The 24,006-nt window shown below is 42.7% G+C and overlaps 1 protein-coding gene and 1 pseudogene across 8 annotated transcripts in view; one reads left to right on the top strand and one right to left on the bottom strand.

The window, feature by feature from the left end:
- The window catches only part of LOC119181217 (DNA excision repair protein ERCC-6), a 794,400-nt gene that overhangs the window by 356,962 nt on the left and 413,432 nt on the right, over positions 1–24,006 (top strand). The window lies entirely within an intron of this gene.
- Positions 9,200–23,934, bottom strand: LOC142784412 (uncharacterized; annotated as a pseudogene).

Below are 24,006 nucleotides of genomic sequence, written 5' to 3'. Positions count from 1 at the left end.
ATTGGAGCAAGCTACCCCCGAAGCATCAAAACGAACCGTCGCTAACAAGATTAACGACAAAATATGGTCGCCGCCTCGCTTCTGCATGAGAAGTTCCGGTATGTGCAGATAACAAGCAAAGCGAGAATCGGAAGTGTTACCATATTGAAGAAATCATCACAATCTTTTTTGGACGACAAGCGATTGTTTTTGGTTTTCCAGAAACCTGCGACGCGATACCGAAGAATGATGCTATGGGACTGCAAATCCTGTCGCCGTCACTTGAAAATCGCAGGCACGTAGTTAGGCTTTTCGTATCTGTGTGCCACAGTATGGCACTCAGATAAAAAGACGGGGGACGTGCCACGCACAGAAGGAAAAACAATACGGCATGCCACAATGGGCAAGGGGGATAGGGAGTGAGCCAAGGTGGCTGAGGGGGGTCGGCAAAATAAAAAACGGAAGAGATCCAACAGGTGCGGAGGTGCCAGGTGTCGGTTAGCAGGACAGCAGCGGAATAATGTAGGGGGTGCGTTCATTGCGTGAAGAAAAAATATCCAAATTTTTATAACGGAATTATGGGGCACGTTCATTATGCAAGTAAATACGGTTATAATATCTGGGTAGTAGACCAGCATTTGCAATCCTATCGTTCATCATTCTTCTGAAGAGCGTTGTATTCGCTAAACACTTGCAATAAATTTTGGGCCAATTGTTCGTGCAGTGGCTGAGGACGATGAGGAATTATGCCTGAAGTGGGTATGCGCCAGTTAATAGGTGATCAGAAACAAGCTTTTACAATGGGCTGGAGCATTGGACGACCCACTCGTTATGCTATTCACATTGTGTGATTCCTTGTTGTTCTTTTGCTGTTCTAAAACACTTTATTACTCATATTAATGCGATTCTTTTCCCGACATCAAGCCTGCCCAAGGCAAGTTTGCGAACATGTCCCAAGCACTATCATAGCTTAGTGGTAGAATACTGGGTTAGCACGCAGCAAACTCGGGTTCGAGCCCTGTTATGTCCCTGGCGCTAGGTTTTTTCTTGTTGCGCGATAGGGGTTACTGACACCGGCGGCGGCGGCCGACAACTATACGGCACCGCTCGTGACCCGAGTTTTGATCTCATTCCAGCTTTCGCTGTAAAAGATAACTACTTTTGTGGTCACACAGCCACCACGGAACTCTATTTATCTCGTTCGTCGTTTCATCGACGGAGAGCGCTGTTCGTGCCACACAATCTACAATTCGCCGAGGGAGTCAAATGGTGATTTTGGGGAATAGAGTCCCGGAATGACCATTTGGGCTCGATGGAGTACTCTGGTTCCCAGGTAGTGAGTGTTACAAAAAAAACCATGTAAACAAAATCATCGTAAGAAGCTCGATTTTAAATTCTGACATTATACGTACTTCTGTTAGTTGTAGCATTACACACCACGTAGTGCAAGTTTCAATTGTATTAATAAGGACAAGAGCATCTGCACCCTCTACACCAATGCTTCGCCATGCCGTCACCAGCAAGCGTAGGGACTGTAGAGGTAATATACAGACTCTGGAGGAAAAGCTGGGCCGGAAAAGCTATAACCACCAAAGCGCTGACATCTTGGAGTGTTGTCAATGTTGCTATTACAATACTTGAAAGAAGTGCTAAATATATCAGTTTAAAACACTCGATTTCTCACAGTATAAATAATTAACAAGTGTGTTCACGTATAATAAACAAACTGAAATTGTGTGAGGTTCATATCAACTACATTTACCGAAGATACACTGGTCTTTTATGTAACTTGCGGCATGCGAGAGAAAGCGTTGGCAGTGTTCTTTACGAAATGGTGCCACTATTCTTGTACCGTATCAACATTTGATAACATGAACGTGTGGCGAGCCGCCCATTCTGCCGGCTTGCTTGCACCTCGTTGTTCGTGTTTTTTGTTGCTATGAGCCAACAACTCGACTTTATGTGACAGTCTCTTACTGTGATGCAACAGAGACCCCCTAAACAGAAAAAGAATCGGGGGATCCTTAAGCTTTGCCTTTAAGAGTTGACTGCGATAGCGAAATCTGGCCCCTAGTGCGCCCTTCAACCACTAAGTGTATGCTTATTAATATTGTTATGTACGTGTTGGTGCCAGCGTCAATTAGAGTACGCTTCTAGCTATAGAACAGGCTGAAGTGTCTCGGGCTCAAAACCGATTGTGTCGCACTTGCCTACGGCGTCTGCAACTGCAACTATACGCGTATCATTTTTTTGGAGGTGCTAAGTTCGGAGCTGGATCTCCGAAGCGGACATCACAGCGGTTCTGCTGCTATGGCTAACGACAGCGTACCGGTCGCAAAAGCACTAGTGCGATATGTCATGCCTCTGCTACGTGATCCAGGAATCTTCACCGGCACTGGTAAGGTTGATGTCGATGAGTGGCTATTGATGTACCAGTGCGTCGCCAACAGTTACAGGTGGGACCCAACATTTATGCTAGAAAATGTGATATTCTACCTGGGTAACTCCGCAATGGCGTGGTTTGAGACGCACAAAGCCGAACTCACAAGTTCGGGCATCTGTAAAGAGAGGCTGTGAGGTTTTTTCAGGAGACCAATCGAACGCAAGCAGAAGCCCAGATGGAGCTCGCGTCTCATGCCCAGACGTCCACCGAATCGTACATTTCTTACATTCAGGATGTTCTGGCACCTTGCCAAAAAGCCAATGACAACATACCGGAGGCAGATAATGTCAGACACATTATGAAGAGCATTGCCGACGATGCATTCAGCTTCTTGTTATGTAAGAATGGCAGAACAGTTGACTACTTCATCAAAGAGTGCCGCATCTTTGCGTAAGCAATAGGAACCGCATCGTGCAACGCTTCGACTGGCTTCCTAATACGGCTCTGACCTCGTCCTGTAATGAACCAGCGCTGCTGCACCAACCAGCATGAACAAGTTTGATGCAAGCCATACGTCACGAACTTAAGGTTATGGCTCTGAGCTATCCTGGTCCTCACACGCATGACAACCCGACAATCTCGCTCATTCAAGCTGTTGTTCGCCAAGAAATTGTGAATATTGACATACCATCCACCGTTAGCCCCGTCCCACCTCGACCACCCCAATCACTGCCTCTGCTACGCCCAGACTATTCCTCAAACCGGTACCGAAAGCCATCTGAGTAGCGAACGCCGGATGACAGACCGATCTGCTTCGTGTGCTCCCTCATCAACCATATCTCCTGCCATTGCCGTAGCCGCTGGAATTCATCGCCTCGACCATATGCTGACCCTGCTGCTCCTCCTCGGTTCATCACTAGCTGTTCGCCTTCTCCGCAGCTCGGCGTCACCCGCCTTCATTCTTCCCAGGGCGTTCCTCAGGAAACTAACCAATGCAGCCCTTGGAGGTGAGCTGCGTTGACGACTCTGACTGCAAAACCTCTTTGACCCTTGCCCATGAACGAAACATAATCGAAATTTTTGTTGATTATGTGCCCGTTAAAGCCCTCATCGACACTGGAGTTCGGGTGTCGGTCATGCGCGCTGACCTTCGGAGCCGTCTTCGAAAAGTGCCAACGCCCGCCAAATCGCCCGTCCTACGAGTAGCTAATGGCAGTAGAACTGCTGTCATGGGAATGTGTACCGCTCGTATAACCATCGCTGACCGCCCAACGTTAATTCTGTTCACTGTACTTGCTGTGTGCCCTCACAAGGTGATTCTCAGAATGGAATTTTTGACTGTTCATTCTGCGCTTATCAACTATTCAACCGTTATTCTGAGGCTTGAGCTACCCCAGGGCTGTGCTAACGCTGGCGCTGATGTCCAGGCCTGACTTCGCTCCACTGACTTCGTTCGGCTGCAACCTGGTGCTGTGACTTATGTCCCCATGTCGCCGTGCCCACCACTTCAGGATGGTACTTATGTCGTGTCTCCGCTTTACGCTATCACACTAGAACATCTAATAGCTCTTTCTAGCTCCGTAATTACGCTCACCAACAACCGCATGTGGCTTCCTCTTCTGAACTTTGGCTCGTCACCACAAGCTATTCCTGAAGGCCTATGTATCTCTTGCCGTGTTGTCCCGTTTGGACGACTCGGGAGTATGTGAACTAAGCTATGAACAACCATCTGCGATTGCTCAGCCTTCTGCTCCTACGACACCATCTAACGTGGAGTTCAGCAAAATGATAGCTCCTGACCTACGACCTTCTTACACTGATGCCCTCCGTCGCGTTTTGATGTCCTACGAAGACATATTTGATTTTGACAATCGTCCGCTAGGTCGAACACACATCGTTACTCATCCGATTCACACTGGTGTCACTCCGCCTATTCATAGGCGTTCCTATCGTGTGCCGGCGGCAGAACGTCATGTCATACGAACAGAGGTTGAGAAAATGATTTCCATGGATTTCCGAGCCCTTCTCCAGCCTATGGGCGTCCCTAGTCATTTTAGTAAAAAAAAAAGGACAATGCTTGGAGGTTCTGCATTGATTTTTGTTATCTGAACAAGATCACCAAAAAGGACGTTTACCCACTTCCGTGTATTGATGACGCACTGGACTGCTTATACGGTGCCAGTTATTTCTCCTCGATCGATTTACGTTCTGGTTACTGGCAAATTGCAGACGATGACAGCGATCGCAAGAAAACGACGTTCGTCACCCCAGACGGTCTCTACCAATTCAAAGTGATGCCTTTCGGACAATGTAATGCCGCAGCCACCTTTTAACGCATGATGGAGTCTCTTCTACGTGGTTTTAATTGGGCCACATGCTTGAGTTATCTGGACGATGTTATTGTTTTTCATCGACTTTTGACAGCAAGCTCCACTGGCTCTCAGCCATCCTTAACGTCTTCAGACGAGCAGGCCTACAGCTGAATTCTGGGAAATGTCATTTCGGCCGTTGTCAATTACCCGCCCTTGGTCATCTGGTGGACGCTACTGGCATACAGGTTCATCCCGACAAAGTGCGTGCGCCATGAGTTTCCAACTTCTCGTACTGCTTCTGATGTCTGAGGTTTCCTGGAGCTGTGTTCCTATTTCAGACGCTTTATTGAGAACTTCGCCAAAATAGCTCGTCCTCTCACCAGTATTCTTAAAAAGACGGCCTTTTCAGTAGGGGACCTGAGCCAGCTCAGGCATTTTCTACACTTACAAGTCGCCTTGTGAATCAGTCCATTCTGGGTCATTTTGACCCATCTGCTCACACGGAAGTCCATATGAGTGCTAGTGGCCATGGTATTGGCACTATTTTGTCCCAGCAACAGGCAGAGCTCAATCATGTAATCGCTTATGCTAGCCGCCTTCTTTCATCCTCAAAGTGCAACTACTCACTGAACATGAATCCCTAACCCTTGTCTGAGCCATTGCCAAGTTTTGTTTAGACGGCATTCCACCGGGGTAACAGACCATCACGCCTTATGTTGGCTCTCCTCACTCAAAAATCCTGCGGGACGCCTGGGTCGCTGGGCTTTACAGCTCCAAGAATACGCACTTTCAGTGTCCTACAAGTCTGGACGGCTACTCAAGGCCGCCGACTGCCTCTCCCGTTATCTCGTCGACCCACCAGCCACCACCAAAACTGATTCAGATACTTGTGTTTTGTCGCTCAGCGATTTCGTACATGACACTGATGAGCAACGCCACTACCCATATTTGTGATTCCTTATACCATGCCTCACTTCAACACCACGGGATGGCTCCCTCTGTATGTTTGTTATTCATGATGGTACTTTATATTGACGCAATATGACACCACATGGTGCTGAACTGCTTCTCATTGTTCCTCAGCATTTGCGTCCAACTATCCTTTCACAATTACACAATGCTCCCACCGCTGGCCATTTGGGTGCTTACCAAACTTACGGTCATGTGCACAGAGGTTTCTTTTGGCCTTGCCTATATCACTCGGTTTGGCGCTATGTGGCTTCCAGTGAAATCTGCCGATGCTGGAAAAAGCCTTCTCTTTCTCCCGCTGGGTACCTTCAGCTCATAGCTATTCCTAGTGAGCCATTCTTTCGTGTAGGCTTGGACCTCCTTGGTCCTTTCCCGACATCGTCTGCGAGTAACAAGTGGATGGTGGTTGCAACTGATTATGACAATGACTTTATTTTCGCATCAATGCAATGAATGATACGACAGGCTGGGCAGAAAAAGCTGTCACTTGGACAGCTTGACGAGGCTGCTGGCCCCCTCATTGGCGCTGAACAGCAGTGATGCAACTAGAAACCAACATAAATCAGCATTATATAATACAAGACATATATAGAAAAAAAAACAATAATGTCTAAGTATACAAAATTGCAATCTTTTGCAGAGACAAAGAAAAGGAAGAAAAATACCGCATTACAATAACGTTCTTTCTGCGTGACCTCAATTATTCGTGCCCGCGAGATTTAGAAATGAGAGGCATCAGAAGAATGCTTTTCAAGAATTATTTGTCCTCAGTTCAAAATAATTGTGTATGGCTTTAAAAGACATGTTCTCTAATTGTAGCTCTTCGCAAATTAATCTGTTTAATAATCTTGGTAAGTTGTTTCTGAGTGTTTGTTTTCAATATTTTGTTCGCACTGTCGGTATTTTCCAGCACTTCCTCTTACGTGTTGTATATACAGGGGTGTTTTCTTGTAACCTAGAAAGACGCTTAAGAAAATCTGATCTAATTTTTAACTCTTGTTTATACGCCTTACACAAACGGTAATCATATAGTGTTGTGGCTGGAAGTATCCTATATTTTAAGAAATACTCACGTGTGTGGAAATGTCTTGGGACATTTTCAATTGTGCGAAAGAAAATTTTTTTGTAGGACGTGTATTTAGTGTGGATTTCCTTGTGTAGGGGTGCCCCAAACTAAATGACAATAGTTCAGTCTGGATTGAAACCAACTGTTGAAAATTAGCATCATAATGTTCTGTGGCAGCATATGACGATTGCGGTGAACAATACTAGTCACTTGAGAGAGCTTTGTTACTAGGCAATCGACATGTGCATCCCAGCATAATGTTTCCTGAAAGACGACGCCTAATGTTTTAAAACTGGATACGAGGGGGATAGGTGAGGGGTTTACTGTTATAGTTTTATTAACTACAATTTTTTAATTTTTACTGCGAAATAACGTAGCTTTTGTTTTATTTGTATTTAATTGGAAACTGTTTTGAGATGCCCGTTTGTCTAACTTTTGTAAGGTGAAGTTGGCTTCATCAATTAATTCATTAGCCGAATCCCCTATTAAAAAATGCTAGTGTCATCAGCGTAAATTATAAATTTTGCCTGAAGAATTAAGGCAATAATATCATTAATATAGAGATTAAAAAGGAATGGGCCTAAGATACTACCTTGTGGCACACCTGAAGACACGGCAAGGGGACTAGAGAGATCCTGGTTTATGTCGACTCGCTGAATACGATGTTGTAGATAGGATTTTATGAGTTCTGCCGCCTTGCTGCGGTACCCATAGCGTAACAGTTTCTCTAATAGAAGGGTATGATTTATAAAATCGAATGCTTTAGTGAAGTCAACGAAAATTCCTAGTGCAAGGGAGTTTAATAGCGATGCCAGGTAGTAGGCAGGCTTGCAAGGGAGTTTAATAACGACGCCAGGTAGTAGGCAGGCAGCCGGTACGGACAGAAATGCTCGAGCCGTCCAGCGTCTACAGCTCGTGCACCCACTCGCGCTTCGCACTCAGAGAGAGATAGTCCCACTAGGCAGTGCCTTGCGAATTCCCCACTACACTAGGACTAATTTACTTTCGTTAAGTGCTGTTAATATTAAGTCTTTTTGAGCCAATAACGCCAGTTCAGTGCTAAGACCTTTGCGGAAACCAAATTGGAATGATGTTATAAAGTTATGTTTTTCTTCAAATTCAGTAAATCGATTCAAAATTTTTTTTTCAAGTACTTTTGAAAATACTGGAAGAATAGATATAGGGTGATAGTTATCCATGTCATTTTTATTACCCTTTTTAAATAACACCGTCACACGTGCAGCTTGCATTCTGCAGGGAAAGACAGCCTGGTTTAGACACAGGTTGAAAATGTAAGAAAGAGAAGGTGCTAATAAATCAATTACACACTTTATGGGTTTAATCTGGAAGCCATCTATGTCTTTTGCTTTACTGGTATTTAGGTGATGAGTTATATAAATTACTTCAGGCTCATTTACAGGGTTCAAAAAAATTGTGTTTGTAATGTAAGGAAGGCTGTTTACATTGTATTGCCCAACGGTAATGTTTACAACGCTAACAAAATGCTTATTAAAAGTGTTTGCAAGCAGTGTACCGGAGAGCGTTTCATCATTTACCTCTAATTTCGTAATCTTTTCAGGAGTGGCGTTTACTTTTAAGACAGTGTTTAGCCTTTTCCACATAAGCTCAGAGCATCCAGCAGCGGTGGTGAAATAGTTTATAAAGTAGTTACGCCTAGCTTTCTTTATGTCTTTATCCAAGCGATTACGACATGATTTGAATTGGCGAAATAGCTCACAGTCTTTAGTTTGAATGAATCTGTGGTATAATTTATTCTTCTCCTCGATTCTAGAAAGAAGCTCGGAGCTTATCCAGGGCTTTCGAATCTTCCGCCTTTGCTTCATGTAAATGGCCGGAAAACTAGTTTCATATATATACGTTTAAGAATACAAAGAAAGATTTCGTACGCCCTATTTTCGTCACAACACCTCAACGCTTCTTCCCAAGCAGTATGTTCTATTTGACTTCGAAATCGTGATAAAGTTTCTTCTGTAATTCTCTCGACAAAATGTTTTAATTTCGGCCTCTTACTACGTATATGTATGTTGCAACAAAAAAAAAAAAAAAAGGTAGGTGATCACTTATATCATACCCGAAAACACCTGCTTTCACATTTGCATAATTTATATTTGTGAAAAAGATATCGATTGAAGGTGAGGAATGTTGAGTTATTCTAGTGGGTAAATTAATTACATTAACTAGGCCATTTATCAAGAGTAAAAAATCAAGCTTCTCCTTGAGAGAGTCATTCTTCATCATATTAATAATAATGTCACCACCAAACACAACATCAAATTGATTTTTGTTAACGAACTTTGCAATTGATTCAAGATAACTAAAGAATAGACCTATAGCACCACTGGCAGGGTGGTAGCAGACAGTTAATACCATGTTTTGCACTTTAATTGACAGCATTTCACAGTCACGTGTAGTGTCAGAAAGTTCAGGTAATAATTCACAAGTAAATGCTTCCTTAATTAAGATGCATATACCGCCACCGCGTGAATAGGAACAATTTAAATAAAATGTATTGTAGGATGGAATGTGCAAAACATCAAGATCATTGGTACACCAAGTTTCTGTTAATAATATTGCATCAAATGAAGAACTGAGTTGTTCAAGGAACAAACTAAGATCGGGCTTCTTATTTATTGCAGAACGAATATTTAGGTGAAAGCATTCAAATGATTTGAGGAATGGTTTCCCGATGTATTGCTCATACACTTGGGGCAAAACATAGGTCTCAACGTTTGTGTCTGCCATTGAGTTGGAAAATCACAGTGTTCTTAGCCTAGTTTATCCAGATTATCTGCGGTGGAAATCACCACCGTCTGTTCACCGTCCGCTTTGCGAATAAGTACCCATCCGTTGTTGTGGCACACATATTTGTACATTGCCCTTTTGTCCCAGTTTTTTTGCTTCAAACAAAAGAGCACGTGTTCGTTTGGTCACATTTTCCTTCATAAAGATGGCATCATTCCTGTCACGTAATTTCTTTCGGTTCAACCACCACCGATCGCTATCAGCCTGCTTGGTAAAGCAACAGATAATGCCGGGGATTTTATCTTTGTTAGACGGTAGGTGGTGAACCACGACCACGTCGTTTGCCAATAGCTGTGGAAGCTCAAGTTGTGTGGCGAGTTCGTTTAGCTTATCAATCAAGTTTTCTTTTTCTGTCTGTTTAACGCCATGAAGTTCAAGGTTAAGGCGGCGGCTTTTCCATTCGAGGGCGTCGATTTCAGCGTGGAGCTGATTAACATCACTTTCGCTTTTCTCAAGTATTTCAGTGCGGTGTCTAAGTTTTTTTTATTTCTTGTTCATGTTTCTCGGTAGTTTTCCGCAGTTCATCATACTGCTCCAACCAAAATTGCAAGAAATCCTCTATGCCCTCTACTACTTCCTTAAGTGGCAACAATTGGTCAAGCCTAAACTTATGTTCTTTAACATTATGCGAATATCCTGCTGGTCTGATTCATTACTTTCACTTGATTGCAGTTGAGTTTTCTGTCTCTTACAAGACGTACAGCGCCAAGTTTGGCGATACACCTCCCCCATTTGTTTTGAACGTTGTCACAGAAATTCCCGAACATTTTCCGGTGTGAAAAGTAACAGTACAGTCACTACACGCAACAAAAGTGTCATACTTCGTCAGCTTTACCTGACAGTTGAAACATAGCATATCGGACGCCATCATCACTTTTTTGGCAGCAACAGCAGCATCAAGAAGAAAGCAAAGAAGCGAAATAAAAATTTAACGATACTAACCTGCGAAAAAGCAGGTGCTGATTTAGGTGTTGCCTCGATGCTGCCGCGGCTGCCAATGTGACGCAGTGCCTCGTGTGACTGTCTTATAAGTTGTCCGTCCACCGAGGCGCCGTATGACGACTGCGGCTGGCTCCACTGTAGGTTGTTCTGCTTGGCCACCAGTGATTCAGACGGTGCTTGAAGGCAACTGTGTTATATGACACGTTATGCCATTACGCGAGCCCTTCCTACCAGCTGTGCAACCGATGTCGCTAACTTTCTTGTCCATCAAGTCATCTTACACCATGGTGCCCTGCGTGAGCTGCTGACTAATTGAGGTCGATGTTTCCTTTCTAAAGTTGTCGATGACCTTCTCCGCTCTTGTGCAGCATCTCACAAGGCTTACCATCCGCAAACAAACGGACTTACTGAGTGCTTGAACAGCTCACTTACGGACATGTTATCCATGTACATATTTGAGGACTACCTGGATTGAAATTGCACGTTATAATTTGTGATGTTTGCCTCTAATTCGTCGCATCATGACATTTATTTATTTTCCATTTTATATTTTGTATGGCCGTGACCCGCTCTTGCCTCTAGACTAGCTACTTCCTGCTGGTGCAAACTCAACCATGTTTTACGCTTACGATGCTATCGTTCGCACGGCAATGACGCGTTGCGTTGCCGGTAATCGACTCCTGCCATCTCAGGCCAACCAAAAGCGCCATTACGACAGTCACCACCGCCGCATGAGTTTCAGCTCTGGCTCCCTGATCTTGCTCTGGCGGCCTTTTTGCCACGTTGGCTTGAGTGAAAAACTCCCGCCGCGCTAGGTCGGGCCTTACTGAATTCTTTGCCGAGTTACCAAAGTTACATACAAGATCTCGCCGCTAACCTCCAAGCCTTCGCCCACGTTGCCAGCTACTTAGACTGTGTATGTTTCCCGACTAAAGCCCTACGTCATGTTCACTGATCCAATGTACCGAAATGATGCTTTTGCCGCCGGGAGCAAATGTTACCTACATGTTGGTGCCAGTGTCAACTAGAGGACGCTTTTAGCTATAAAAGAGGCTTAAGTGTCTCGGGCTCAGAACCGATTGTGTCGGACTTGCCTATAGCGTCTGCAACTGCAACTCTACGCGTGCTAATATGTTTTGTTTTACACACACACACACACAAAAACGTGCACAAGCGAGACGTATCTATAGTAATGCAGCGATTGTGCCGTGTGGCCACTTCCCTCTGCTAGAACGGCGCTCTGCTGTAGCCGTGACACGTTTTTCACAATGTCTCACAGATGGCACACGAACACACACACACACATGTGGGCGCGCGAATGATACATACAGGTTTTTGATCTAAAGCAAGAGCCGCTTGGCCTCAAAAATATACACGCCGAGCACTCGCCATCTCGGAGCCCATAAAGAGTCTCACACTGCCTCACAGATGGCAGCTCATTATCTAGTGTTTACTGTTCGCTTGATCAACGACTCTAGAGAGACATGATATATTTTCCACTAGATGGCCATAGTTGTCCATTTTAAGCTAGGAGGTTAGTTTTTAGAGCTGTTTGAAAGTTCCTGTGTGTTTTTAGCGTCGATGGCTGCACTATCCCGGCCTTTTTCGACGTAGTTTGATGGCCTCCCAAATGCGCCTACGAATTGCTGAATGGGCTCATTTTCCTCAAGAGACCTGTGGAACAAAATGCGCTAAGGAGACTACTTGACATTTTTATGTAGTGTTTTTTCCGAAGCATCTGATATCGTGGCAATGTGGTAAGACACCTGCTTGCCCCCGAAAGGCTTGGGTTCATTCCTCAATGGGACCAAAAATTTGATTCTTTATTTTATTTGCTTATTTCTCGATTTTTCATTCACAACCAACCACGCCGACGCTGCCGGTGAAATATTCGCGACACGAGCTCTCTAACGCTATTGCGTTAAAAAATGCCAGGGGTTATTGCAGCATGCAGTGGCGAGCGTACATCACCCAAAAGCTGAGTATCGTTTTATGATGGCGGCACCCGAGCGGTCTTACGTTTTAATGCATGGGTCCTATGGGTAGTTTTTTTTCTAGAGTATCTATACTAACTCTAATGTAGTGCCATATTCTTTGCTTATACACAGGCAAGGCACAGTCGTGAACACTGTAGCCGAGATAGGCATCCCCGCACTTCTTCGGTTCCAACGAATACACACTATTTCACAGCACAAAACTACAGTGAATAACACAGCACAAAAAACTGTTGCGCAAGCTTGCTACGCACATCCACGTTTTTACGCTATGTTCACTCATCAAATCAGCAGCACAGTGTGGCCAGTATTGCTTTCAACTTGTCCATGCTTGGAGAACACAAGTATTGCAATAACACAGTCGAACTGGTTAATTCGAACTCATGATGGGGTCTCGTCAAAGCTATGTGTATTCCAGTGGGTGAAAATTCCTAGTAATGCGAACGCACAAGCACTTGGGATGATTCATTCGAACATACCGCGCTCCGAAAAGGCTCTGAGCACCCCGCCCAATCCCGCGGGGACATCTTCGACACCTCAACGCTGCGCGCGAAGGAATGGATAAGGAAATAAAAGGATGCGGTTGAATGTGTGAACTCTCTCAGATGCCGATCTGCGAGGCGCCTGCGCTGCGCTTCTGCCTTTTCCGCTCCTGCCACGTAAAGACCCTTCTCTTTTCAACACCGCACGCGAAATGAGAGAGAGAAAAAAAAAAGAAAAAAGAAAGCTGTCGCGGGGTGTGGTTCTCTCTCACGCACCAGTGGTACGCTTCCCCCTTTCCCGTACCCGCCACGTAACTCTTCTCCTTTGAAGCAAAGGAAACGCCGATCTGCTTCTTCTCGCGTGGGGACACTCCTCCTTTCTCTTGACGTGTGCCACGCTGCGGCTTTGGCACAGAGTGTAGTAGCGGAGATGCAGTCGTCGTTGTCTTTAGAAAGTGCCGGCGCTGGACATTGCCACGCACAACTTCTCTTGCCAGGAAAATGCTGAAGCCGTTGCAGACATGCTTTGCAAACTGCGTGCGAAACTGATTTACTCTCTGCAAGGCAAACGTGTGCAGACACGCATCACCGATTACTTCAATTAATGACGGATGTCCTGTGATTTGCGAATAAATGTAAGTCTTCTGCAACTTCTCCTCGTGTGTTAGGTCAATGCACATGCGCCACTGCATAGGGAGCCCTCCGTTCATGTAGCTTTCACTAATTTGAACTTCTTTTAATTCGCACAAATTTTCGGGCTCCTTCGAGTTCAAGTTATCGAGATTCGACTGTATATCGCATACTTTCCCCTTTAATTTTGCAAGATTATATATCACACACAAAACAATACGTCTACGTTGCTTTAAAGGTGACTAAATACGTGAAAAATGGAATGTTTCGACATGCCCCATAGCGCTGTTTCTGCCCCATGCGGTTGCCATCGAAAGCTTGCATTGAGTTGTGGTCACAACTAAATTCTCGTAAAGCTGCATTAGGGAGTTGAATGCTGAACAAAGAAAAATACTTCAGTGGCGGCCTTGTGACTCCCTCTAAAACGAACTTTGTTAAGACGAATTCTTGCTTAAGACGAACAACTCGGGAATATTTGTTTGGTTTTGCATAGGCTCCATGCATGAAAAATCTGATTAAGACTAATTGTGTAACATGCCTCTTCTGTTAAGACGAACTCTTACAGCGACCGACAATGAGCGGAATCGTGCGCAACGAACATTAAAGTTTTGATGCAGGTATTCAGACAAAAAAAAAGAAAGCAAAAAAAAAGCTGAAAGCAAGTCGAAAGCAAATTGATATGTGGAGGAAGAAAGTGAGATAAGCAGAAAAACACAATCACAGCATTCAATTTTCAATTTCAAAATTTGTTTTATTGGTTTCTTGTACAAGACACAAGAAACAAAAGGATGTTGGGGCTAAAGGCATATAGCCTGACAGAGGACCCAACACAACTGTACACAGTTCGTACATTAAAAAGAATAAAAATATAAAAAAACAGCTTTCGCGGCATCAGTTCTTCATGAACGAAAGAAGCAACAGAGAAAAGATAGCTGCCAAAAAAATATCATGTTACGTTGAATCTGACTGACTGTACAAATCTTGTAACATACTGCATAACATAGTTAAATAACAATCACTCAGGAAAAAATCAGACTAGAACATTTGAGACATGTGATACATACCATTATATTTTATAGTTAATAAAATACATGCAGTACAAGATCTCCATCGCCCGACTACTATCATTGCTAACATCAGTATTTTTAGGATCCATCAAAAAGTATGTTTTCCTGCATTAGCACTTCTTTAACTTCTACCTTAAATGCTTTTTCTGTACAATCAAAATTAAGCCTATGTTCTAATTTGTTTAATATGTAAGTTGTTTGATGGGTAAAAGTTTGTTTACTATAATTTGTTCGTATTCGTTGTGGACGGCGTAAGATTTGGCAGACAGGATAAGTGTGTTGTCTAGCTCCTTCGTTGGGCTCATACAATTTTTTGCTGTATATGATTTGCAATATTTTCATGTGATATACTTGATCAGCACGAAGCATATGATATCTTTGAAATAAAGGTGCTGTCCTGAAGTTTGCGTAATTTCCTTGGTGTTTGCAGTATATCCGGAGAACCCTTTTTTGTAGAAGTACAAGTTTCTTGTAGTTAGTTTTGGTAGTTGTTCCCCACACCAGAGCTCCTTAGCACAGCTTAGAATAAAAAAGGCAAATGTATAGCTGTTGTTTCAGCCATAGGAGAATCAGTTTAGAAATTCTGTACGTAATACCAATGCTTTTTGATAAGTCTACACATAGTTGGCCAATATGCGCATTCCAGCTTAACTCTTCATTAAACGTCACTCTAAGAAACTTCTGGTTTGTCACTTACTGCAGTTTCATTCCTGCATAAGTAATGGTTATTTCCTTATCGATGGGTGTATTGTGCGACCTGAATATAATGTATTTTGTTTTTTTCAGCGTTTAATTGCAATTTATTTTGATTCATCCAGCAAGCTAGTGATACAAGGTAGTAATTCACACTGTATTCTAATTCATTCAGGTCCCGTGTTTTAAAAATTAGATTGGTGTCGTTGGCATACATTATTAATTCTGGGGAATCAGGTATACTAACTATATTGTATAAGAAAATTGTGAATAATAACAGACCTACCTTAGAGCCCTGATGGACGCCTCGTTCAAGCGTTAGATAACTAAACGAAACATCGTGCATACGTACGAACTGTTGACAATTATTTAAATAGCTTATCAGCAACTGACTTGCAACACCCCTAATTCTGTACTTCTCTAACTTCTGTAACAAAATTTTGTGGTCTATAGAATCAAATGCCTTCTTTAGATCTAAAAGTAGACCAAGCGTATCATTTTTGTCTTCAATAATAATTATCATTTTATCTTTGATGTACAAGAGTGCTTGTTCCGTGGATTTATTCTCTTGGAAGCCATACTGACTCTTTGTAATTACCTTGCGCGCGTTAAAAAATGTAACTAATCGGACGTAAATTATATCTTCAAAAATCTTTGAAAACACTGTTAAGATAGATATTGGTCTGTTATTACTGAATTGTCCATTATCCCCCCCCTTTGTGTATTGGCGTAACTCGGGCTATTTTCAATTCTTCCGGGAAAATTCCACCAGTTAATGTTAAATTTAGTAAATATGCTAGCACTTCGCTTATCTCATGCGCGACATGTATTACTGCATTTGAAGTAATTCCGTCTATACCCGCAGCTACATTTCGTTTTAGCTTTTTTATTACTGCTACTACTTCGTTGGGATCTGTTGGTCTCAAGAAAATAGTAGTTTCACTGACCTCGGTTGTAACTTCATTATTATTTCTACTGCTTTCTGCACCAGGTGGATAAGCCCCCGCTTTCATAAAATGTCTGTTCATATCGTCAACTAGTTTTATGTTTTCTGCTGTCGTCTGGGCTGTGTGGGATTGGTCACTTTTTGTTCTTCCTGCTAGATTGTTAACCGCTTTCCACAATTTTTTTGGTTGATTTCGCAGCCGATAGAAAAGTTCCTCGAAGTACGCGTCTTTTGCCCCTTTAATATCGCTGTTTAATTTATTTCTATATTTCTTATATTCCTTTAGCACTTCTGGATCGCGATTTCCAAGAAACTTGTGAAATATTGAATTCTTATGTTTATACGTTTATACAAGTTTATATGTTTATATTATACGTTTATATATGTTTATACGTTTATATTTTTACGTTTATACAAGTTTTTATCTACCCATGGCTTTCTTGCTTTTTTGTTTCTGTGATAAGCTTGTTGCAATGGAAAAGCAATGTCATAGTATTCACGCATACTCTGCAAGAAAATACTGCAAGCCTTGCCAGCCTCGGATTCATGATAAACATCTTGCCATCATTCTTTTGACAGCAACAGCCTAAAATTCTCCCATGTTTGATCATTTATCTTGCGATGAAAATGAGCTGGGCGACGTGCATTTCTGATATTGTAGCTGATTTTGATAATGCAAAAAATCAGAAGATGATCGCTTACATCAGAAACTAGAACACCTGCTTTTATGCAACTACTGCATATGTTTCATAGGCATACGTCTATTAAAGTACCAGAAGTTGCCGTTATTCTTGTGGGCAAATCAATAAAGTTTTTGAAAGCATGACAATGAACAAGATTACTCATCTCATGCGACCATGTGTCTTCTGAGATCATGTTTATGTTAATATCACCCATGATAATAAAGAGTTCACTTGTTTGGTATTGTTGAAGTAACCGCTCTAAAAAATTATTAAAATTAATTTTTTGCCCATTCGGGGGCCTGTAAATTACAGATACTGTTGTTTTTTCTATTCGCAGTGTTTGAACACTCGACATCCTCACTAATTTCTGAGAGTTCTTCAGTCACAGAGTAAGAAAGGGTGTCTTTGGCATATATTGCCACTCCGCCCCCTTTCTTTTTGTTCCTCACCAAGTGTTCAGAATGATAGCCAGGAAAAAATGGAGTTTGATCATGTACCGTCATCCAGGTCTTGGTTATACAAATAATATCGGATTTTACTGCTGTCGATTCGAAATAGATGCTCAGATCTTCTACTTCATTTTTCATGCTTCTCGCATTAATATGTACGGCTCTCAAAGCATTCTCTTCATTTAACTCTTTCGCAAGTCTACCCAATGTGTAGTATCCATTTTCTTTGTTTTCGATTGCCATTTGAAAATGCCTCTCAGACACTGCCCGTCTATTCTACTGGTGCCATTTTGGACAGATGGTCTAGACTAGTTATGCGCGGAACAGGAGTGTTGTCGTCTCTTCTTGCGCATACTTTGCCTCTTGAAGTCCAAACGTACTTCCACGTTACTTCTCTCTTTCTTTGTTTTGCGGCTGCAAGCAACTTCTTGTTTACCTGTGTCAGGTGCTCATTGATGAACACATTATTTGTAGTCTGATATCCCAGTGTTTCTGCATTTAACCTCTTTTTCCTTGCTAGTGTGGAAACCTCATCTTGCTTACTTCTTCGAACAAAACTAACTATTATATTCTTAGTTCCTGCCTTCGGAGTCTGCACCCAGTGGCAGGTGTCAATATCAGTCGGACTAATCGTGGCACCAATGCACTGCTCTATCCATTCCATAACTTTTATGGGATCAGCCTGTTCTGTTATTCCCTTAATTTCTAGATTGTTCATGTGTTGATACTGTTCCAATTTGTCAATTCGTTGTGACAGCCTTTCATTCTTCGTTTTTAATTTTCTGTTTAGGGTTGTCATTTCCCTCACTTCCTCTCTGAGTGCTGCAGTCTCTTTGCTCAAGCCCTTCACATCATCGCATGTGTCCGAGCAATACTTCATGCTGTCCTTCAATTCCCTCATTTCTGTTCTCAAGTCAGGCTTCAGATTTTCAATGAGCTTCCCAACTTTTTTTATGTCCTTAATATCAGATGGTGCCATGAGTAGTAACAAGAATGCCAGCACAACAAGAGAGAAAAAAAGGACACTTTGTTTGGCAGCACTGCGTTTTGAAAAAGACAGCTACGCAGTAGAATAATTATTTAGGTAATTCTCACCTGCAAGTGCAGACAGCTCAGATTAGATGCGTGCTGTATTCGCACTGCTGCCGAACTGTTGAACGGGTCAGTCAGTCCGTCATATTTGAAGCAGCGTCTCGGTGGGCGTAGTTTCCAGTCCGTAGCCGGTCATGTGTCTTGGTATGGTAATTGTCCTCACTGCTTGGGTCGTAGTTGCCGCCACATCGAAAACGACGCCTTTGCGCTCCGGATGCGTTGGTCACTGCTATCTGTGATACCTGCAAGTGCAGACAGCTCAGCTCAGATTAGATGTGTGCTGTATTCGCACTGCTGCCGAACTGTTGCCGAAGCTAGTACCTCTCTCACTCCTAGCCTGTAGGTGGAAAAAGGGCCGGGTTTATCAGCAAAGAAAGCAAAAAAAGCGTTCGTCCTCTTGTATTCTCCTTATACTCTTTAGTTCCCCAACAAAAGCCCAGTGGAGAACGGAAGAACACAAGAGCTTTTCTATAGAGGAAAAAAATGCTAGGGAAGGGGGGGGGGGCGGCAAAAAAAAAAGAAAAAACGCCAACTGAAAGTGAGAACAGGAACGAACATTGTGCATTATAATCACATGAAACTGAAACCACATAGTATGTTGCACTAGCACTTTCATCAAAGGAGTCATGCATTTTTATCGCCATTACACAATGGTGCCTGAGCACATGTTATGGTCAGTTTTTGTTGTTTTGCATAGGGCCTGTGCGCATCGCATCTGTTCACAGTAAAATGTAGCAAATTCTGATGTGCCACTTTCATTATGAAAGTGCAGGACAAAGAAAGGTCATTTGGCACACTAAATATAGAGATGTCGTGTCATTTTTGTGTGCCTGAGGCTTGTGATTGTGAGTAGCGCAAATGGAAATCTTCAGCTGCACCTTGTTCAGGAAAAGTTACCGCAGGCTGAAAGAATGTCAAAACCTCAAAGAAAAGCTTGCAGACTTTCACGAAAAAAGCTTGTGGCTTAAAATTTTATGAACTCGTGCCAGGAGATTTTATAAATAGATGCGCGCATACCGTAATAACAGAACTGAAGAAGCTGTTGGACGAAAGAAAAATAACATGCAGGGGCCCTAAGCAATGCGACCAGTATACCCGCGTCGAGGTCGATTCTACATACTCCAAAATTCATAAAGCCGGTGACCTAGGCTGACGAATCATATCAGCTATAGGTACAGTAACTGAGCCCATATCGGGGTACGTAGACAAATTAATAGGCCACATCATGTCGTATGTACAAGACACCTCACATTTTATTCAAAATATTGTAGACCTGCGCATACTGACACGCACGTACTTAGTTACTCTTGATGTGTCTTCATTGTACACAAATACTGCCCTCGACGATGACATAGAGGCAATAAAAAACACATACACACACCATAGACAACCTGACACCCCAGATTTCCCTGCCATCGCAAGCCTCACCAGGATGGTTTTGGAAGTTAACTCATTTGAGTTCAACCAAGAGTACTTTTGACAAATTAGCAGACCCGCCATGGGTACCAGGAATACAGGAATACAGGAATACAGGAATAGGTATACAGGAATAGCAATACATTGCCTACAATTAAATGATAAAGAAAATAAAATAAATTGTTAGATTGTGGATGCTCACACCCATATGCAATTAGGTTAGCACATAGAACTTGGGGGCAACGACATGAGATTTCCAAGTCTTTCTAAAAATTTTTGAAGTGTTGGCTCTGCTACAGTAGCTGAATCAAGCACATTCCACTCTCTTATTTCGCGAGGGAAAAATGAAAACCTAAAGGTATTGTTACGGCAGAAATATTCTTCGAAGATCAGGTCGTGTTTTTGGCACACTTTCCCTTTTGCTTTTATAGTAGTGAAGGCGGAGGCATTAGTTTTAAAGTGGCCATTCAACAATTGGTAAAAGAACTTAAACCGATGTATTTTTTGCTCTATTGTAGAGCGTAGGTAGATCTGCTCGCAGCAGAAGCTCGGAAGGGGGATCTGTTTGCTTATAGCGGTTAAAGATAAATCTTACCGCCTTGCGCTGCACGCTCTTTAGCAAAGCTATGTCAGCATTTGTTGAAGGGAGCCACACTACATTCGCTTATTCTAGCATAGGTCTTATAAAGGTAATGTAGGATAAGCACTTCGTATCTGTGGTAGCGTAGCGTAGGGTTCATTTTAGAAAAAACAACTTGTTCATTGCCTTTTTCGTCACTTCTACATGCGCAGTCCATTTGAGGTCAGATGATATTAGAAGCCCTAAATATTTATACTGGGTTGCTGTGCGAAGGGTGACAACATTAAGCGAGTATGGAACTAATAGTTTGCTTTTCTTTCTGCTTACGTTTATCATGATTGTTTTTTCAGAATTAATAACCATCTGCCAATCTTGGCACCAATGGGCTACGTTGTTTAGGAATCTGTTAAGGGCAACCTGATCGTCAGTGTATTTGATTTCACTGTAAATCATGCAGTGATCTGCAAACAGTCTAATTTTAATGTTTACTGATTCAACAATGTCATCAATGAATAAAAGGAACAAGAGCGGAGCTAGAACAGATCTCTGTGGAACGCCCGAAAGGACTTTAACAGTGTCAGAATTCTGTCCATTATAGTGCACAAACTGGTAGGGGTCTGAAAAGTAATCACTAATCCATTCAACTATTGGACCATTGCCTAGTTTTTTTATGAGTTTAGTGATGAGTTTAGAGTGGGACACACGGTCGAAGAAGGCCTTAGAGAAATCTAAAAAAATTACATCGATTTGCGATTGTTCGTTTATTGCCAGTTCGAAGTCATGTATAGCCTCTGCGAGCTGAGTGACAGTAGATAGCCCACTTATAAACCCATGCTGAGAAAGAGAGATGAGGTTGTTTTCTTTTACATACTTGGTTATTAACTTCAAGATAACATGCTCGAGAATTTCGCAAGTAGTGCAAGTTAAAGAAATTGGCTGGTAGTTCAATGGAATAGAAGTATCACCAGATTTGTGTACTGGCACAACTTTCGCTGTTTTCCACTCCGCCGGAAGACGGCAATCGCTAATTGACTTTGTAAATATCAGATGGAGGTACTTGCTAATAGGTTCAGCATAGCGTTTAAGGAAAGTGTTTGGTATTTCGTCTGGGCCACTACTTTTCTTTTTATCAAGGTCTAATAGCAGTGAAAGATTGCCAGGTGCTGTCATATTTAACAACGGAAGTGATCTGCCTTGGTCAACGTGACGGAAACCCGGTGCAATCTTTCGGAGGTTATCAGTACTAAAAACGGGGTAAAAGTACGAATTGAAATTATTAGCCTTTATCTTGCCCTCTTCACCTGGAAGCACTGATAATGTCGACCGTTTTATGCTTATGTAACGCCAGAATTTATCGGGTGCGCTTCTGATAAACTTTTGTAGGGTGTGTCCATAAAAATGCCGTTTTGCGTCTCGTATTTCTTCTTTTAGGTCGATGTTAGCGTTGCCATTCGTGAGCTAGCGCTTCCAAGCATTTTTTTTTTTGCCTTCCTTACACGTTTGATTTTGCGCTTAAGATGAATTATGTCGCGGGTAACCCATGAGTTGTGCTTTCTTGTAACCAGTTTTCGTTTGGGAATAAAGTTCGAAATACAATGCATGATATGATCCTTAAACTCTGTCCACACTTCATTTATGCTCGCGTTTTTATCTGCACATAGCTCAGAAAACTCGGGATACTTGTGGGATAGGTAGTTCATTAGTGCCGCTTCATTAGCTTTATTGAAGGAGGGCACATATTTTACTGGGCCAGATTGCCGTATTGGAGTTGCTAAAGGCAAAGTGCACAGAACTATTTTATGATCCAATATGCCATCAATTGTTTCAACACTTGCACTATCGGTGGAAAAGTGATCGCTTGCAAATACAAGGTCTAACACTGAGTGCGACTGTCCTTGCATTCATGTATTTTCAACAACAAGCTGAGTTAGATTGAAAGCAAATAAGAATTCGATGACTATATTATTCGACAGGGGGCCTGGATTTAATGAGGACCAATTTACATCAGGTAGGTTGAAGTCACCCGCCATGATAATCCTGCCACCGAGTGTATGCAAACTCATATAATTCAGAAGGGGGTTTAGGTACGTCGCATCAGCATTCGGGGGCCTGTAAACGGCGCCATCATACAGGTAGCCGTTGTTCGGGAGAAGCTTACACGAAACCGCTTCGACACTGTTCACCTCTGGGGTGACTGTATAAGCAATTCCCTGCCGTAAAACAAGTTCTACTCCGCCGCCTCTAGTGTCCCTATCTTTGCGGACAATTGTGTAGCTCGGTGGCACAATTTCATGGTCATGTATATTTGAATGTAGCCACGTTTCACTCACAGTAACAATATCAGATTTTTGGGCCAATAAGACAGCTTCAAATTGTTCTGCCTTGTTCGCAAAACTTCGCGCGTTAACATTTAGAAGGGTTATGGGCGTCGTCGTCAAAAAGACTGCGCCGTTGGTAGTTGCTCTTCGTTTTTTTTTATTTACTTCTACGATATTTTTACTGTTTTCCTCCCAAGTAAAAAGACGACGGTTTATCTGAACTCTGTCAAATATAAGCCTTACCCTTTCCCCTATATCGCGGTTTTCTTTCGTGACTTTCCACAGTTTCTTCTAGTTTCACGCATGCCAATCGAGTAATTCTCGCTTATTGAATAACCGCTCCCTTTGAGTTTGGAACAAGACTGGAGTATTTTAACTTTGTCGCGATAGTCAAGCAACTTGAGAATTATTGGCCTGTTTTTCTGACCGCCTTCTTTCATTCTACCGAAACGGTGAATACGTTCAATGCCTGAAGTCTTTACATCTAGGGTATCTTCAAATATTTCCTTTGATACGAGGTTATGAAGCTCTTGACAGGACTCGTTCTTGTTCCTCAACTCCGTACACAATCAGGTTCGACCTCCGACTTCTGTTCTCCAGTTCTTCAATTTTCCTATTCATGCCTTTGATGTTGTTTTCTAGTTCCACTATTCGCTTTACGTAATCAGAAACCTGCTTTTCCTGTCCACTAATTTTTTCAAGTTTCTTATCAATTGCACTCAGTTTCTGATTTGTGACGGATTTTTCTTTCTTGATTTCCTTTATGTCGTCTGCGATTGCCTTTAGTTGCTTTGACCAATCGCCCTCTGTAGGCCCTGGATTAGTTTCTACGTCGTCACTAAGTGACAACAGGTAGCGAAGAGAATTAGTCACATTAGTAAGCACTTCGCATATTGACCATGGGCATGGCAGCAAGAATAAACAAACGTTATTGCTGCGGTAACACTTTCCATCTCGTTTCCTCACCTGTACGAAAAACATGATCGGGTTTGAAGACCGTATCATGGCATCGCCGCCATGCCCACTGTCAGGTGCCGCGCTGAAGAGCCGTTTTATAGTCCCATTGACAGATGCATCCGTCAGCGCCCCTGGTGGCTCTGATGACGTCATTTTTGCTCATCCGGCAACGATGTTTAGCCGATGAAAGACCACGGGCATTGGCTTCTCTTGATCGGTGACCAA

The sequence above is a fragment of the Rhipicephalus microplus genome, unplaced genomic scaffold (genome assembly GCF_043290135.1).
Source record: "Rhipicephalus microplus isolate Deutch F79 unplaced genomic scaffold, USDA_Rmic scaffold_14, whole genome shotgun sequence".
NCBI lineage: Eukaryota > Metazoa > Arthropoda > Arachnida > Ixodida > Ixodidae > Rhipicephalus > Rhipicephalus microplus.
This window is presented reverse-complemented; position numbering and strand designations above follow the sequence as displayed.